This window comes from Hyperolius riggenbachi, chromosome 6 (genome assembly GCF_040937935.1).
Source record: "Hyperolius riggenbachi isolate aHypRig1 chromosome 6, aHypRig1.pri, whole genome shotgun sequence".
NCBI lineage: Eukaryota > Metazoa > Chordata > Amphibia > Anura > Hyperoliidae > Hyperolius > Hyperolius riggenbachi.
Window position 1 is genome coordinate 228978489 of NC_090651.1, and position 17594 is coordinate 228996082.

Below are 17594 nucleotides of genomic sequence, written 5' to 3' on the forward strand. Positions count from 1 at the left end.
TGGGGTCATTTGGGGGTATTTATACTATCCTGGAATTCTAGCACCTCGTGAAACATGACAGGTGCTCAGAAAAGTCAGAGATGCTTCAAACTGGGAAAATTCACTTTTTGCACCATAGTTTGCAGGGCCGGTTTAAGCAACAATGGGGCCCCAGGGCAAAATAAACCTGGGGCCCCCCAACAGATACCCCGGAACAAAAATCGGCATTAAGGGACCTTTCTGCAGCTGGTATAGTCAGGGTGTGAAGCCCCAATCGGTCGGAGCTCCACATTCTGGCTATCCCAGCCTGCATGGGGGACAAGGGGTTAAAAAGTTTCAGGAGGGGGAACTCCACATAATTAAAAAAAAAATTCCTACACTCTAAATTATGAAAATAGGAAAAAATGCCAGGGATCTACATACAGCCATATTGCGGCTGTATAGCGATCCCTGGCCAAAGCGCTGTGGCTGCGTATGGACCCCCTGGAAACCCATGAAATGTATTGCTCTTTCTTTTGATACATGTAAAATTACACTACTGTTAGGTTTGCTACTAAAAGTGATATTTACCGCATTTAAATGTATACTTTTTTCCTTCGACACTTTAATATCGATTTTCTCAAAAACTATAAGGTCTTTTTGAAAAATATTTTTTCCTCTTATTCCCAATGATCTCCTTAATATATCTTGCAAATTTAGGGTTTCTAGCATTTAAGGTGGATTTGCTATTAACCGTTAAAGTCGGTGGGTTTTTAAATGTGTATTTTTTTCCATTGAAACTTTAAAATCGATTTTCTCAAAAACTATAAGGTCTTTTTGAAAAAAATGTTTTCCTCTTGTAGCCACTGGGGTCTCTACAGGCTCTGGGGCCCTGGGGCAATTGCCTCCTTTGCCTCTATAGTAGCGTCGGCCCTGATAGTTTGAAAATGCTATAACTTTTACCCCCCCAAAAAATCCAATAAGTGTCTATTTATTGATCAAAGACATGTAGCACAATAAATTTAGACAAAAATGTATATAGAAATTTTACTTTATTTGAAAAATGTCAACACAGAAAGTTAAAAAAAATCATTTTTTTTTACAAAATTCATGTCTTTTTTGATGAATATAATAAAAACTAAAAATCACAGCAGCAATCAAATAGCACCAAAAGAAAGCTGTATTAGTGACAAGAAAAGGAGGTAAAATTCATTTAGATAGTAGGTTGTATGACCGAGCAATAAACCGTTAAAGCTGCAGTGGTCTGAATGGAAAAAAAAGTGTCTGGTCCTTAATAGTGTTGGGCGAACAGTGTTCGCCACTGTTCGGGTTCTGCAGAACATCACCCTGTTCGGGTGATGTTCGCGTTCGGCCGAACACCTGATGGTGTTCGGCCTTTTAAGTTCGGGTTCGCCCCGAACTTCTAATGGCCGCCGAACAGGGCCGAACAGGGCCCTGTTCGGCCGAATACTGCCCCCCTATGGGGTCGCAGGCATAAGGGGGGAGCATGCCCCGATCGCGGGGGGGGGTCGGAAATTCCCCCCACCCCCTCCGCTAGCGCTCCCCCCTCTGCCTGCTTCCCCATACAAAAGTTTAAGCAAAGTACCTGTAGTGGATGGCCTGGCAGTGGGCGGCACTGTGGAGTGAGGAGGAGGAGTCCGGAGAGTGACGAGTTGAGGGAGGCCGGGCAGCGGGCGTGAGGTCAGAGAAAGGGTGGAAGTACCACAAGGGTACTTCCGCTGAACCGCCCGCTGCCCGGCCTCCCTCAACTCGTCACTCTCCGGACTCCTCCTCCTCACTCCACAGTGCCGCCCACTGCCAGGCCATCCACTACAGGTACTTTGCTTAAACTTTTGTATGGGGAAGCGGGCAGAGGGGGGAGCGCTAGCGGAGGGGGTGGGGGGAATTTCCGACCCCCCCCGCGATCGGGGCATGCTCCCCCCTTATGCCTGCGACCCCATATGGCCCCCAAAAGCTGGATGTTCGGAAAGTTCGGGGTTCGGCCCGAACATGCCGAACATCTCGGCCATGTTCGGCGAACTTTCCCGAACCCGAACATCCAGGTGTTCGCCCATCACTAGTCCTTAACCACTTCACCCTCCCAGTGCTAAATTTCTCCGTCCCTCTGCGCACCGCTTCACCCCCAGGGACGGAGAAAGGCGCACTTGTTTGTTTACTGGCTGGGAGTGGGCGGGGAACTCGCGCGCTCACTCCAGCCAGCCCGCACAGCAGGTGACTAATTGGACGTTAGGAACAAGCGTTCCTTAATCCAATTAGACTCGACGATTGCGAACAGAATGAAGGAGCCATCCATATAGCGATAATTAATACTCATAACAACTAGAGTCCAGAGAATATGAACAATTTTATTAGGGACATATCCCTTCTAAAAACAATTAAAACCTAACAAGGGTTGTGTCAAAATGACACATACAATAATGGTCATAAAGCAATATCACAATATTAGTACAGTACATAAGATGGGTACAATGGTAATCATAGATATTGGAATATGTTCAGTGTGCTTGTAAACCTCACTAATTAATCTTCCTATCATAGTACACCTTAATCACAGTAGCTGAAAGACAGCAACCATTGACAGAAGGCCAGGAAGAAAGAAAATAGATACAATGCTTACCACCAAAGACACCCAAATGTGATATGCAGACCAGCACCCCTTGAATCGTCTCACATGTATCGCAGATCCCCCTCTGCTTCCTCGGAGATAAAGTATTCGGGTGTAGGGAGTCCCTTTAATCAACAGTGGAATGACCTGTATAGAGTCATATCTAAACATTGGGATATCCTGTTAAATGATAAAGAGCTGAAACCTTTTTTGACAGATCATCCGAGTGTTACAGCTAAAAGAGCGCCTACACTGAAAAATATACTATGTAGTAGTCACTTTCAGAGGCCGTGTAGGAGGAGTAAAATCAAAGGGAGTTTCTCATGTGGGAACTGTTCCATTTGTCCCAACATGAAACCCACTAAATATGTAATTAGTAGGAACAGTGGGAAGAAATTTGTTATAAATGATTATATAAACTGTAAGACCACTGCTGTTGTTTATCTATTACAATGCCCCTGTGGCTGGCAATATGTTGGCCAAACTAAAAATGCATTAAAAGTGAGGCTACAGAAGCATGTATCGGTAGCCAAATTAGCTGGGCGCGACAAATCACATGGGAAGTCTTTGACTACACTAGCAACACATGCACTTAACAGTCATGGAGGATCTTTAAGGGGTTGGCTCTTCTCGGGTCTACAACATATTCGATCAAATATACGTGGAGGTGACATAGTGAATAAACTACTCTGTGCTGAGATGAGATGGATCTATAGACTCCAAACTCGTAGCCCTTTAGGACTGAACGATGAGTTCAGTTTTTCTTGCTACCTTCCCCAATAAGTCGTTTGAAAATGGCTGACCTCTACCACGTCTTGATGTTTGGATATTGTCTTTGATTACTGAATAAATATTTTTAATGATATATATATGTTTTTTAGAATTGTACGCTATGTCGAATGATCCGCCTTTGCATTTTTTAGACATGTAAGTATACTGGTCGGATGCATATCACGTTTTATTGGTTTTGCACTCACTAGAGTTTGTTGAGCACCTATTTGCACGTAGCACTTTAACTCACCTCATGAGTGACTGTGTACACGAGGGGTGATGTACTTGGCAAGTTAGAGTATTATGGTATTCTACATATACTTTTCACATGCTGTTTTGTGAGTAGCAGCATTATTTAATGATCTCACTTGGGGTGGATATATTCTGGAACACTTTAGGAGTAGATTATGATGATATTCTTGCTCTCTTATATACCTCTCATATGCTGTTTAGTGAGTAGCAGCACTATTCAATCAGTTACTTTTATTGTTTAATTTCTGGGGGTGTATTGTGGGAGCACCTTATAGGTAGGCTGGGTGTGTACGCGCCGTCAGTGAGTAGCGGCGTGTCACATAAGTAATTGCTTATGACTTAGTGATTATTAATCATATGATCTTCATTATCTCCCTAGGTAGCACTGCACATTTTGTCTTATGTATCTGAAGACGTCATCTACTACACTATATTAGAGATATATTTATATTTCTCTACATGCACACTGTCACTTTAAATATAATGTATTTTCCGTACTGTACATGGACACTTTAGGCACTTTACTTTTGTATTTATGTATTTTTGATATTTTTGTATGTTTTTTTGCACATAATTATTGTTTATTGCCTATGATATGTTTCTGATTAGTGTGTCGGCAATATTGGATTTATTTATTGTATATACTTTTAAATTGTACTGATGCAGAGGGGTGTTATGAAATTCGACATGTAATGATGTTATCTTCAGTGTATAGCGCACTTATTCCTCCATCCTCTTTTTCTATTCATATTTCTCTTTTCTCTTACTTCCCTTCAAACAGTTCATCCTTTTTATATTTAACTTAAATATATGTTTACATTTAACTTATGCTTTCAGCCCGTAGTATGGGCAAACACACTTCCGCCCACTTCTTAGGGAATCATGGTTTAATATGTCACCGCGCGAGTGCGTCATGTGGAACGTACAGCGTGATGACATCATGGGGCGTGTCCACGCCCTTTCAGGAAGTGTACGCGGCGGCATACAGCGCTACTTCACGCTGTAGTAGGATTATATAAGGGACTCCCTACACCCGAATACTTTATCTCCGAGGAAGCAGAGGGGGATCTGCGATACATGTGAGACGATTCAAGGGGTGCTGGTCTGCATATCACATTTGGGTGTCTTTGGTGGTAAGCATTGTATCTATTTTCTTTCTTCCTGGCCTTCTGTCAATGGTTGCTGTCTTTCAGCTACTGTGATTAAGGTGTACTATGATAGGAAGATTAATTAGTGAGGTTTACAAGCACACTGAACATATTCCAATATCTATGATTACCATTGTACCCATCTTATGTACTGTACTAATATTGTGATATTGCTTTATGACCATTATTGTATGTGTCATTTTGCCACAACCCTTGTTACGTTTTAATTGTTTTTAGAAGGGATATGTCCTTAATAAAATTGTTCATATTATGTGAACTCTAGTTGTTATGAGTATTAATTATCGCTATATGGATGGCTTTTTCTCTAAATTGTGACGTTTGATACAAATCATCCATGGCACTATATAGTATCACTGTTTGGCTCAGTTTTGTTTTCTTGCGAACAGAATGAAGACTGCTTCAGACTGCTTCAAACTGCATTCATAACCATGTAACATAAATAAACATGGAGTGCGCGCCGCGACCCGCGCGCGCGCACACACCCCGTCTCTGCAGTCCAATGATTGGTTATGGGGACCCCAGTCCCCAATAACCAATCATATTACATAAATACAGGAATGGAAGCAGCGCTGAAAGGTAAAAATCGCGCTGGTGTTTCAGGGGTAAAACCCCTCAGTTGTGAAGGAGTCATCAGAGAAAATTAGTAAAATGAGGTAAGAAATGAGGTATGAAATAAAGAAAGAAATGTATACATACCTGGGCCTTCCTCCAGCCCCTTCAGGCGGATCTGTACCTGAGGCCTTCAGACAGCTTGTTGAGTGCAGCAGCCCAATATCCTAAGTAAATAGAAGGCAAAACACCTTAATCTGGCTGACAACATAACATTTTAGTGCTGGTAATTCAAAAGGTAACCACCTCTGTTTAATTGCAGCTGAATAAAGCAGATTTTACGTTAGACTCATGGCTGAGGACATGGTTTAGAATTCAATCCTAAAAATGAAAACCTTTAACTGAAAATAAAAATACAAAACTCTGTTCCATGTTAGTAATGTTCTATTTACCATCAGTAAAACACATACAATGTATTATCTCAGTCTCCCTTCAGGAAGGAGCTCCTCTGGTTCCTGCGCTACTCTCTGCATCAGGTAATGAGAGACCACTTTGATCCTGGTATTAGGGCTGTTCTTTTAATAGCAGGTATGACAAACATATTTCAAAGGCAGAAAATGATTTTTGCTAGGAGTTCAGCATTACGCTCAGTATCTATTACTAATATATAACATAAATCAAACACAATCAAAGCTTAAATGTTTCACAGATGTTGTAAGAATTGTCCCCGGCATCATTAATATTGGTTAAGTTATTCATAAAAGACAAATCTCTTAATATCACAATTAATAATTACTCAGCTCCTACTTTATTTGAGATTAATTATCCTGCTTTATGCACACCTGGATTGTACTTACACATGAAGAACAAATAATTACATGCAATTAATTTGTTTCTACATTTCTGAATACAGATTACAGTGTTATGGATGACACCGGCAGTTTCATGCATTGCCTAATTCTATCCCTCGAGTGTGTGCGCCAAGGCTTCATCTGTTCATAATTGTTCTGTTATTCACAGGATAAATCTTAATGCTCATTTACTGTTCCAATGTTACTAGATTTTGACCAAGAAATTAAAGAAAACATTCTGATTCAGTCAAACATCATTCATGCCGAAGCAATCAATTTGGATGCATAGCACGTCTGGAAACTTGGGCACCACCATGGACAACAAAGGAAATTATGGCAACTGAAACACAAACTGGACAATTTGGGCACAGAAGGCGGAGGGGAGGAAATGCTGGAGCACGTTGTTTTGGTATAATGTACTCAAACTCCACATAGGGGAGGTGGTAAAAAAAAGTGGCAGAGTTAGCGGTAGTGGTAAAAATAGCAGAGGAGATAGTGGTGGTAGATACAATAACAGCAGAAGCATGTTAGGCATGTTAGTGGCACCAGGGATTCAGTTCCGGTGTACAGAGTTTGAAGAAGGAAGCATTGAGGTAAGTAACTAGCGATTTGGCTATTTTGTAGCCAACCCCCACATCAGCATAAGTTAGTGCTTGGAGTAGGTAGTGGGGTGAGTGTTAGGCCTAGATAGCAGAGAGTTAGTAAGAGATAGGTTAGGTCAGGCGACAGAAAAATATTGGAAATATTACTTATATTCTACTATCAATAATGTAGAATAGTAACATTTTGGTAATATTATCAATATTCTATTAATGGTAATACCCAGAACCCAAATTTCCTGACAGCATTTTTGTATGCAATAAACAAAAATAAGTCCATGACCGAAGAAAAAGTCATAAGCCAGCAATATGCAGTGATAGAAAATATTTATTTAAAGACATGACCACAACAATAAGATAAAAACACGGATCAACAACAAGTAGCACTTACAGGAGTATGGTCACACACACAAATGTATATATAATAAGTAGCCTGTCAATAGTGGTCTATATATAATCACTTGCACAACCAAAGCATGCCCGTCCCAGTAGCAGGTAAGTTACTCCAATAATAACAGTGGTTATATGGAAGCAAACAACAGCAAACAACATCAATTCAATATACAATATGTAATAAATATGAGGCTATAATTAATACAGCACACTATATGTATCAAAATAAATACAGGTAAATACATAAATATTAATGTGCATTGATACAGTATTTATGTATTTATCTGTATTTATTTTGATACATCTAGTGTGTTGCATTTTCTTATAGCCTCATATTTATTACATATTGTATATTGAATTAATTATTATTCAGTTGTACAGCTGCAGTATGCAGTCTCTATATTCTTCATGCGGCCGCCGCCGCCTTGTGTGTGCAGCTTGTTACTAGGCAACATCTCATACACTCCTACAGAACAGCGCCGCCACGTCCATGCGTCATTACGTACGCATGACGTGTGTGATGCTTAGGGGGGCGTGGTCACGCCCCCTCATCACACGCTATGCTGCGTTTTTTTGGGCATTTAAGGCGCCATGGTTTTCAATCTTCTATCTCCGAGTAAGCACCCAAAGAGGTGCGATACATGTGAAATCGGGTTCACACAGCAGGGCAGAGGTCCTCCCCAGGCTGTCTAGTGGTAAGCTGCATACATTTTTACCTTTTCGCTGTTTGCTTCCATATAACCACTGTTATTATTGGAGTAACTTACCTGCTACTGGAATGGGCATGCTTTGGTTGTGCAAGTGATTATATATAGACCACTATTAACAGGTTATTATATATACATTTGTGTGTGTGACCATACTCCTGTAAGTGCTACTTGGTGTTGATCCGTGTTTTTATCTTATTGCTGTGGTCATGTCTTTAACCACTTGAGGACCCACCCTTTACCCCCCCTTAAGGACCAGCGTTGTTATTTGTGATCTGTGCTGGGTGGGCTCTACAGCCCCCAGCACAGATCAGGGTGCATCCAGAGCGATCAGATCGCCCCCCTTTTTCCCCCACTATGGGGATGATGTGCTGGGGGGGTCTGATCGCTCCTGCCTGCCGGTGTTGCGGGGGGGGGGGGGCACCTCAAAGCCCCCCTCCGCGGCGAAATCCCCCCCCCCTCTCCTACCTGGCCCCCCTGGTGTTCTGTGCAGCCAGTGACAGGACGTTCCCTGTCACATGGCGGCGATCCCCGGCCGCTGATTGGCCAGGGATCGCCGATCTGCCTTACGGCGCTGCTGCGCACCAGCGCCGTACAATGTAAACAAAGCGGATTATTTCCGCTTGTGTTTACATTTAGCCGCAGGCTATTCACGGAGCCCCCCGCCGTGAATTGACAGGAAGCAGCCGCTCGCACGAGCGGCTGCTTCCTGATTAATCAGCCTGCAGCTGGCGACGCAATACTGCGTCGCTGGTCCTGCAGCTGCCACTTTGCCGACGTGCGGTATGAGTACGCGGTCGGCAAGTGGTTAAATAAATATTTTCTATCATTGCATATTGCTGGCTTATGACTTTTTCTTCGGTCATGGATTTCTTTTTGTTTATTGGGTCTGAATTATATCCATGAACATGGATTGGGTTGTTTTTTTTTGTTTTTGTTTTTTTTGCTCTATCGTTTTGTGTATTGAGCATTTTTGTATGTACACATTTATACAGTTTAGAACCAAATACCTATGAAAGTTCACTGCTGCTGGATTTCCGTTAGACAATATGGAGAACAATTTAGGCATGAATGGACTGAAGTCTCTAAAATAATCTCAGCTAAGTTAAAAAGTAACTATACATTCATCAAAGAAAAAAGCCCTTATCAAATGGTTGTTAGTCATGTTGAGTGTAATAACAAGCTGTTTACCTGTGATTACTTTGTTGTTATCCCTGTGGTGACTGCTTTAGAGCTCGCCATGTGATGACCTGCAGTATCTAGTATCACTTTCAGCTACCACAGAGATGGGAGTGTTTACTTCACTTTCCATATACACATCCCCAGCATACGTACATTTAGACAGAATCTCTCCTTCCTATGTAACTGCAGTAATACTAGAGAATGTTGGAGTTAAAATTTACATCCGGCCTTGTGGATACTACAGAACCAATACCAGTAACTTCTTCAGATCTGATGATTAAAATCATGTAAGTAGAGATGGCCCAAACAGATTTTGGGTTCACGAACTGTGAATGCGAACTTCCTCAAAAGTTCATGTTCGTGCGAACTGGCCGAACCGCCATAGACTTTAATGACCAGACGAATTTTAAAACATACAGGGACTATTTCTGGCCACAAAAGAGATGGACAAGTTGTTTCAAGGGGTCTAACACCTAGAGGTGGGCATGGTAGAGTGGGATACATGCCAAAAGTCCCTTGGAAAATTACGTATTTGACACACAGCAGGGTTACATAGTTACATAGTTATTTTGGTTGAAAAAAGACATACGTCCATCGAGTTCAACCAGTATAAATATAATCCCTAAAGGGCAGAAATCACATTGCATTGCTAAATTAGAGGCATAAAGTGCTTTAAAACAGAGAGAGTAAGTAAAACAGAGAGAAAAAGAGTATAGTAGAACTCCAAAGCCCAGCAACTGACTGTGGCCTGTATGCAGAGTAAGTGTAAAACACACAGATATCAATAACATATACAGTTGCAAGCTAAGCTCAGTTTATCATAGACAGTGTGCTGGCTTACTTGCAATTGTTAGAAGAGTATAGTAGAACTACAAAGCCCAGCAACTGACTGTGGACTGCATGCAGTGTGTGTAACCCACACAGACTGATATCAATAGCAGATACAGTAGCATGCTAAGAACAGCTTATGATAGACGGTGTGCTGGCTTGCTTGCAATACAGATAGAGGAGTATAGTACAACTGCACAGCCCAGCAACGACTGTGGCCTGTATGCAGCGTGACCAATGTCAAATAGAACAATATGAGTCCTCAAAAGGGATTTTGTTTTGGGTTGCTTTCAGCAACAAACAGAAGCGCCTAGCTACCTGTCCCTGTCTCTGCAGAAATGTCACTTCCTTCCACACTCACTACAGCAGCAGCACCAGACTGAGTACATGGCTGGCGCTGCTGTGTTTTTATAGGGGGCAGGGGTCCGTGGGTTAGTGCAGCCTGATTTGCTGCCATGTGTCTGCTGACTGTGATGTAGGGGGTCAAAGTTTAGCCTAATGACGAGGTATAGGGGGCGGATCGAACCGCGCTATCTGTTCGCTACCCGCCGCGGACTCGAACAGCTGATGTTCGCCGGTAACTGTCCGCACGGTGAACCATTCGGGCCATCTCTACATGTAACTACAGTACATTTTATGTGTTTAATTTGCAGGAGCTTTCTTTGACACAAAAACAGTAACATTTGAGCACTCTGCTTGGCTTGCTATAAGACAAGGATGTATGTAGACATAGGTTTCCTATGTATGTGCCTTTAGTGCTGCTAGGGGTCTGAGTGTGTGTTGCGCCCTGTAACGATATCTCGTTACTCACCTCACCTCTTTCCTGCGCTGGCTCTCCTGCAAGAGCGGTACATACGTGGTACTGCATCCTGCCTATTTGAGAGGCTGGGTATTTAAGCCCTGCACTTTCACTCCTTAGATGCTGTTGCATCCCTGGTCACAGCCACGGTGTCTCCACGCTGCTCTCCCCCTCCAAGCCCTCCCCCTGCTGGAATCTGTCTTCGACCACGATCTCCCTTCCAGTATCCTTTGGCTAATCCCTGATTGCTACTCCTGCCTGCCTGACTGTCTGCCTGAGCCTGCAGTACCTAACCAGTATCCTTGCATTCCCTGTCAGTTACCAGTTAGCCATCCCTGGTTCTCTGTCCGTCTCCCTGCAGTCACTTCCCTGGATACCTTCACTCCCTGTCAGTTACCTGTCATTCATCCCTGGTTCCCTATCCTGCCAGTCTCTTCCCTGCATGGTCAGTCTCCAGCCTCACTTCCCTGTCTTCTGCACTCCCAGGAATTTCCTCAGCCTGCCTGTTCCCCTCCAGAAACTTCCACCTACCATCTGCAGCTACGTGGGGTTTCCCCTTGCCCGTCAGTTCCCCTCTTGGGATCTCTCCTGTCACTTGCAGCAACCCTGGGATTCTCTCAGCCTGCCTGTTCCACTCCGGGAACTTCCTCCTGCAATCTGTAGCCTCCAGGGGATTCCCTCAGCCTGCCAGTTCCCGACCGGGAGCTGTCCAGTCATCAACAGCATCCCAAGGATTCCATCAGCCTGCAAGTTCCCCTCCAGAAACTCTCCTGTTATCTGCAGTATCCAGGGATTCCTCCAGCCTGTCCTGTTCCTCCTGGGTTCCTAGCTTGTCAGCTCCCTTCCCTGAGGTACTCTGACTGTCAGCATCTCCAGAACTTACCCTCTCAATCAGTACCCCTTGATCAATAAGAAATAAAAAAAAAGTTCTATCAGGCCCGCCCCTAACATGTGATACCGGAAATAAAATCCAGTGTTTTTTGTGTATTGGCGTGGATCCGCCTCGGAAGAAGCACTACCATGCGAAACAGCCTTTAGGCTACCCGATTTTGCCCTGCACCCACCTCTGATATGGTAGGACATCTATCTTATCCAGAAATACAGAAATATCTACTCTTGTCACTTTTGCACGCGTTGTTTGCTTGTGACTTATGCACCTACATTTGAATACAGCAAGTCCACATGATATGGTTCACACTATGCTTGGATAATGAATAAATCTAAATCTACTGCAGTGCCTGATGGAACTTGTTTCTTTCTTGTTGATCAATTTCATGCATTTGTTGTTAAGTGATAATTATGAGCACGCAGTTATTATAATCAAGGTGGTGGCTTGATGATTTGAACCTCCCATCTCCATACTCATATATTCAATCTGCTCAGAGAGGGACTGTAATCCTTGTAGTGCCAACTAATTGTATACTTTCTGAATTGAATCAGTACCCCTCCTAGGATCCTAGCTGTCAGCACCTTACCCGGGATTCCCCCTGCCTGTCTACAGCCCTTCTGGGGGCCCCTCAGTCAGCTCCCTTCCCGAAATAATTCCACCAGTCGTTTCCCCACCTTGGTACATTCCGGTCGACTACTGGTTAGGCCTTCCTGTCCTGCCAGTCCGGGTCCAACTAACCTGTCCTGGCCCAATTGCCCAACGGTCCACTCTACTGGAGACCCCTCCTATCCTGTCTGGTACCCTCTGTTCTTCCCATCACTGGTGTGGTAGTCCTGGGGATCGTAACCTGGCAGGAACCAAGCAGCAAAGTAGTCCGTCACCCAGAGCTGGAACAAGGTTCCCCAGCACTAGAGGCAGAGCTTCCAAAGTGCGACCCCCCCCCCAGCAGGTCATTTTGGGTGCCACTATAGGTGCCCATATCAAAATTCTAAAATTATTAGCCACAGCCGGTAATTTGGGTGCTGGGGCAGCACAATGGCTCTGTGGCAGGCACCCATAGCGGTAGGAGTAGATATGATGGTAGTGGCTGGCTAGCAGTGTTTGCTAATTGCTGTGTAAGGTGTAGGTAGGGGGTAGGTTAGTATTAGGGACCTGGGGATTTTTCCAGCCCTCTGTAGGCCAATCTGCTGTGCTCCTGTGAAGTCTGTCATACAGCTAAGGGAACACAATCGAGGGGTGCAAGCGGTTGGGACTGCGCAGTTGTCAGCGACTCAGGTGAGTCAAAGAATTTACAGGGCTGACAGCGGCACATCTGGGGAGTCCGGCAGGATGGGGAAGGAGCTAAAGGTGTAAAGTTGGCTGGAAGAAGCCCCAGGTAAGTATAAATCATTATGCCTTTTTTTCTTTTATCTCAGGCATGCTTTACATGTATGACCCCCACCCCCTCAAAACACACAAATCACACCAAGATGACTAGATGTGTTCTTAGTACTGCAGTGTCCACAATCTATCTCAATTCCCACTTCACATAGGATATATGCAGTACTGAGAACACATTTAGTAGTCACACTAACAGCTATTTGATGTGATGTGTGTAACTCTGATGTATACCCCTTTCAAATCCCCTTCCCCCTTCCATACCTGTTTTGTTTCAGGCTGCAGGCATGGCTGGTTCCAGGCACCCATATAAAAACAACCAGGTCCCTGTCCTGTCCAGTCATCCATATGCATAATGACAGTTCACTGCTGCCTGAGTGCTGAGTGAGATCAAAAAGGAGCCCTCCCTTCCCGTCCAGTCCAGCCACTGCTCACATAAAGTATTTGTTCACAGTTCAATCTTCAAAGGGAATGCTGCAGGAAGCCACTTCCGTTGGAGCAGATGTTGGCTTCCTACTGTTGCCTAGCAATACAATGCCTCACCCGTACCTGTCATCTCTTTGATGACAGCGCGGCTGTTTAAAGAGAGTCTGAAGCGAGAATAGATCTCGCTTCAGACCTCATATATATGCTAAAATGCCGCTATCCCGCGGCTTAACGGGGGTCCCTGTCCCCCCAAATCCCCTACGTAATGCGGGGGAGTGCTTCCGCATTGGGGCAGGGCTAACCGCCACAGCCCTGCCCCACGCGCGTCTGTCAGCGCGTATCTCCGCCTCTCCCCCGCCCCTCTCAGTCTTCCTTCACTGAGAGGGGCGGGGGAGAGGCGGCGATGTGCGTCTGATAGACGCGCTGGGAGGCAGGGCTGCAGCCGTTAGCCCTTGCCTCCAGGAAGCAGAATCTGTGACCAAGAAGACGACCAAGGTTTGCGGGGGGTGGGTTTGGGGGTCAGGGACCCTCGTGCAGCCGCGGGATAGTGGCGTTTTAGCAGGGGCACACATGCCCCTGCTATATATGAGAGCTGAAGCGAGATTTAGTCTCGCTTCAGTGTCTCTTTAATGCAGAGGACAGGCTGGTGCTCTGAATAGGACTCAGAGCGATTGAAAAAGCAGCCGGAAAGAAGCAGTGAGGGATGGTGCAGTGAACGGGGAAGATCACACAGCAATGTGGCAGGTGAGGATAGTGCAGAGGATTGCACCCTCTGGTGGCTGCGCTCAGAGGCTGTAGCCTGTCCTGCCTCTCCCTCGGCCCTGCCGCCACCTACTAGGGGTGACAGACCATCATCCCATGCGGGGTACCCTGGTGAAGACCCGTGCCTGCTTAGACCCACATCTTGGGGCTGCTTGCCCCCTTGATACCAATAAGGTATCAACAGAACATTGATGGTTCGCAAGAACCCTGACACGGCCTTTCATTGCGCAGTTCCTCTTTTGTATTAAGATTATACTGCTAGTTCTCCCATTCAGGTGCCTTTTTTTCTATTTAAAAGTGGGATGAATCTCTATATATAGTATGTAGTGATGGTCATGTCTAGGAGAACTCATGGAGAAGCAGGTGATCAGTTTGATCTGGTGACAGATATGTGCAGGTGAAACTTGAAAAATTAAAATATCATGCAAAAGTCAATTTATTTCAGTAATTCAACTTAAAAGATGAAACTAATATAATAAATAGGAACCCTTTGCAGGGGTTTCAGAATAATTAGATTAGAGTCTGACAATTTGAGCCTAGAATATTCAACATGTTCACAATATTCTAATGGTCTGAGATTTTGATTTTGGGGTTCTCATAAGCTGTAAGCCATAATCATCAAAATTATAACAAAAAAAGGCTTACAATATCCTGCTTTGCATTTAATGAGTCTGTTTCATATATTAGTTTAACCTTTCAAGTTGAATCACTGAAATAAATTGAGTTTTGCACAATATTCTAATTTTTCAAGTTTCTTCTGTAAGTATCTGATTCGCTAGTCATGATCATGTGTTAAAAGCAGGATGTGATCACAGCAAATCAGAGCTTTGCAAATCTATCAGCTGATAAACCAAATAATAATAATAAATCCAATAATTATACATAAAATACATGTATGGGGGCCCATAGACATAAAGGCCCTAAGCCTTAAAGACACTGAACATTCAAGAGAACTGATTCGCTAAAAATGTCAAAAAGTCAAAGCAGGCTCCATATTTTAGTCTTCACAGGTTCACTTTAAAATGGGGCTTGGCTAATAACTAGTTACAGCTACTGTAAAACTGCAAGTAATCTGAAAAAATGAAAACAAAGTCCGAATTTGGAGTTCACGTCTTCTCATGCTCCGCTAATTTCCTTCGTTAGAGTTTGTTGTTGGAGTTGAGACACACCCTAGGGCAGTGAATTATGTAAGACAACTGTGCAAACCTTCTAACACACAAAATAAACACAAAATTATGGTGGACAGCTGCTGCAGGCAATGAGAGTAGAAGAAAGCATGTGAAACGTAAAAAAAAATAAAAAAATATATGTATTTAATCTTCTATTTATTAAATTAACCTTCCTGGCGGTAAGCCCGAGCTGAGCTCGGGGTAAGCCGCCGGAAGGCACTGCTCAGGCCCCGCTGGGCCGATTTGCATAATTTTTTTTTTGCTGCACGCAGCTAGCACTTTGCTAGCTGCGTGCAGTGCCCGATCGCCGCCGCTACCCGCCGATTCGCCGCTATCCGTCGCGCCGCAGCCGCCCCCCCCCCCCAGACCCCGTGCGCTGCCTGGCCAATCAGTGCCAGGCAGCTCTATGGGGTGGATCGGAATCCCCTTTGACGTCACGACGTCGATGACGTCGGTGACGTCATCCCGCCCCGTCGCCATGGCGACGGGGGAAGCCCTCCGGGAGATCCCGTTCTTTGAACGGGATCTCCGGATCTCCGATCGCCGGCGGCGATCGGAGGGGCTGGGGGGATGCCGCTGAGCAGCGGCTATCATGTAGCGAGACTTTGTCTCGCTACATGAAAAAAAAAAAAAAATTTAAAAAAAAAGATTTGCTGCCCCCTGGCGATTTTTTTGCAAACCGCCAGGAGGGTTAAGAGTGTAGCCAGGCATTCCATGGTTTATGTTTTATAGATGTTTTTATTGCATAGTTTTCTCTGTATGTAACTGTGCCTGATCTTCGGGGAAAGCAGCAAATTCGGAAGTGTGTACAGATTTTTTATAGTTTCAGACACCGACCCTATCATCTGTCTGGGTGCATGATATTGGATATGTAATGCATTGTGACCTATGATATCCTGTAGTAGATGTCTTCTTTCTCTCTCTTAACCACTTAATCTGCCACTACATTATATCTACGTCATCTGTGGCATCCCCCAAGCCACAATGACGTAGATGTACAATTTTAAGTTAAAGCCCTGCAGTGCACCATCTGAGCGTGTCTAAGCGCACCCTCCGGCACTCTCAGCTGCCTTACTAATTGGTGAAAGTGAACATGTTCACTTGTAGCCAATTAGTGATCCCCCCCGCGGATGAATGATCACCGCTGTAGCCAACAGCGTTATCCTTCATCTCCCCTCCTCTGTGCACAGATTGCAAAAAAAAAAATGTAAATAAAGCTGCCTCTCTCAACCTACCTCGTTCCAGCGATGAGCCTGCAGCCCGAGCATCCGTCCCTGCTCTGCACTCAGCCGCGTATTGACGGTTACCCGGGTCCCAGCTTGATGAGGCGCTACTCCTGCTACTGCTGAAATCCTGTTTGTCCCCACGTTTATTGCCTGATGAAGCGGGCGTGGCCTGTGAAACGCGTTGCACTTTTGGGGTACTATATTATAAATGTGATTACTATTATACAGACAGTCTTTCGTGTCTGCTTTATGGAGGTAAGTCCACCGCTTCCTCCAAGCAAATCTTAAAGGTTTTATCCACTTTTACCCTGCTGGTACCTCTGTTCCCCATTATCTGACAATGGGGGCTCATTTGGTTACCTGGGGGGATAACCTAATACTGGGGGCACATCTGGCTATAATTGGTGGGGGGAGGGCAATTCTGGAGGCACATATGGCTATAATGGGCGAAATTTTATCTTGGGGACACATCTGGCTATAATGAGGGGTGCCAATCCTGGTGTCGTTACTGTCTCTCTGTACTGTGGGGGTGGTACATACAAGGGACACGTCTGACTATATCAGGGGGTGCTGATATTGGGGTCACATCTGGCAATACTGGGAAGGTTGGGCTGATACTCGGGAAACATCTGACTATATTAGGGGGGACATAAAACTTGTGGCATGGTTTTTATCACTGTGGCACTTTTTATTTTTAAACTGGAATTGTTAAAACTGAGAAATAATTTATTTATTTTTGTTCCCTTTTTCCATTAAAATGCCTAGAAAACAAAATTGTTCTTGGGACTAAATACCTCCCATTGAAAGCCTGGTTTGTCTTGAAAAAATGATCTATAGATCATTTAGGTGTAGTGAGTAGGGATAAAGTTATTGCTGATTGAATGGGGGCATAGCTAATAAGTACACACGTGAGGCTAGGTTCACAGTGGATGTTATGTTGCATTCCCTGCCACACGCAATGTTAAGGCTATGCGACGTTAACAGTGCGATGTTAACGTTGCGTTGTAAATGCTGCGTTATGGTAATGCACTGCTGCAGTGTGTTACCTCTAAACGCTCACG

General features: G+C 44.4%; 1 long non-coding RNA gene across 1 annotated transcript in view; it reads right to left on the bottom strand.

The window, feature by feature from the left end:
• LOC137522670 (uncharacterized) overlaps positions 1-17594 on the bottom strand; it is an 88234-nt gene that overhangs the window by 43732 nt on the left and 26908 nt on the right. Inside the window, exon 3 of the long non-coding RNA XR_011022393.1 lies at positions 5473-5552. This is a non-coding gene — a long non-coding RNA (uncharacterized lncRNA). The remainder of the gene's footprint in view (positions 1-5472; positions 5553-17594) is intronic.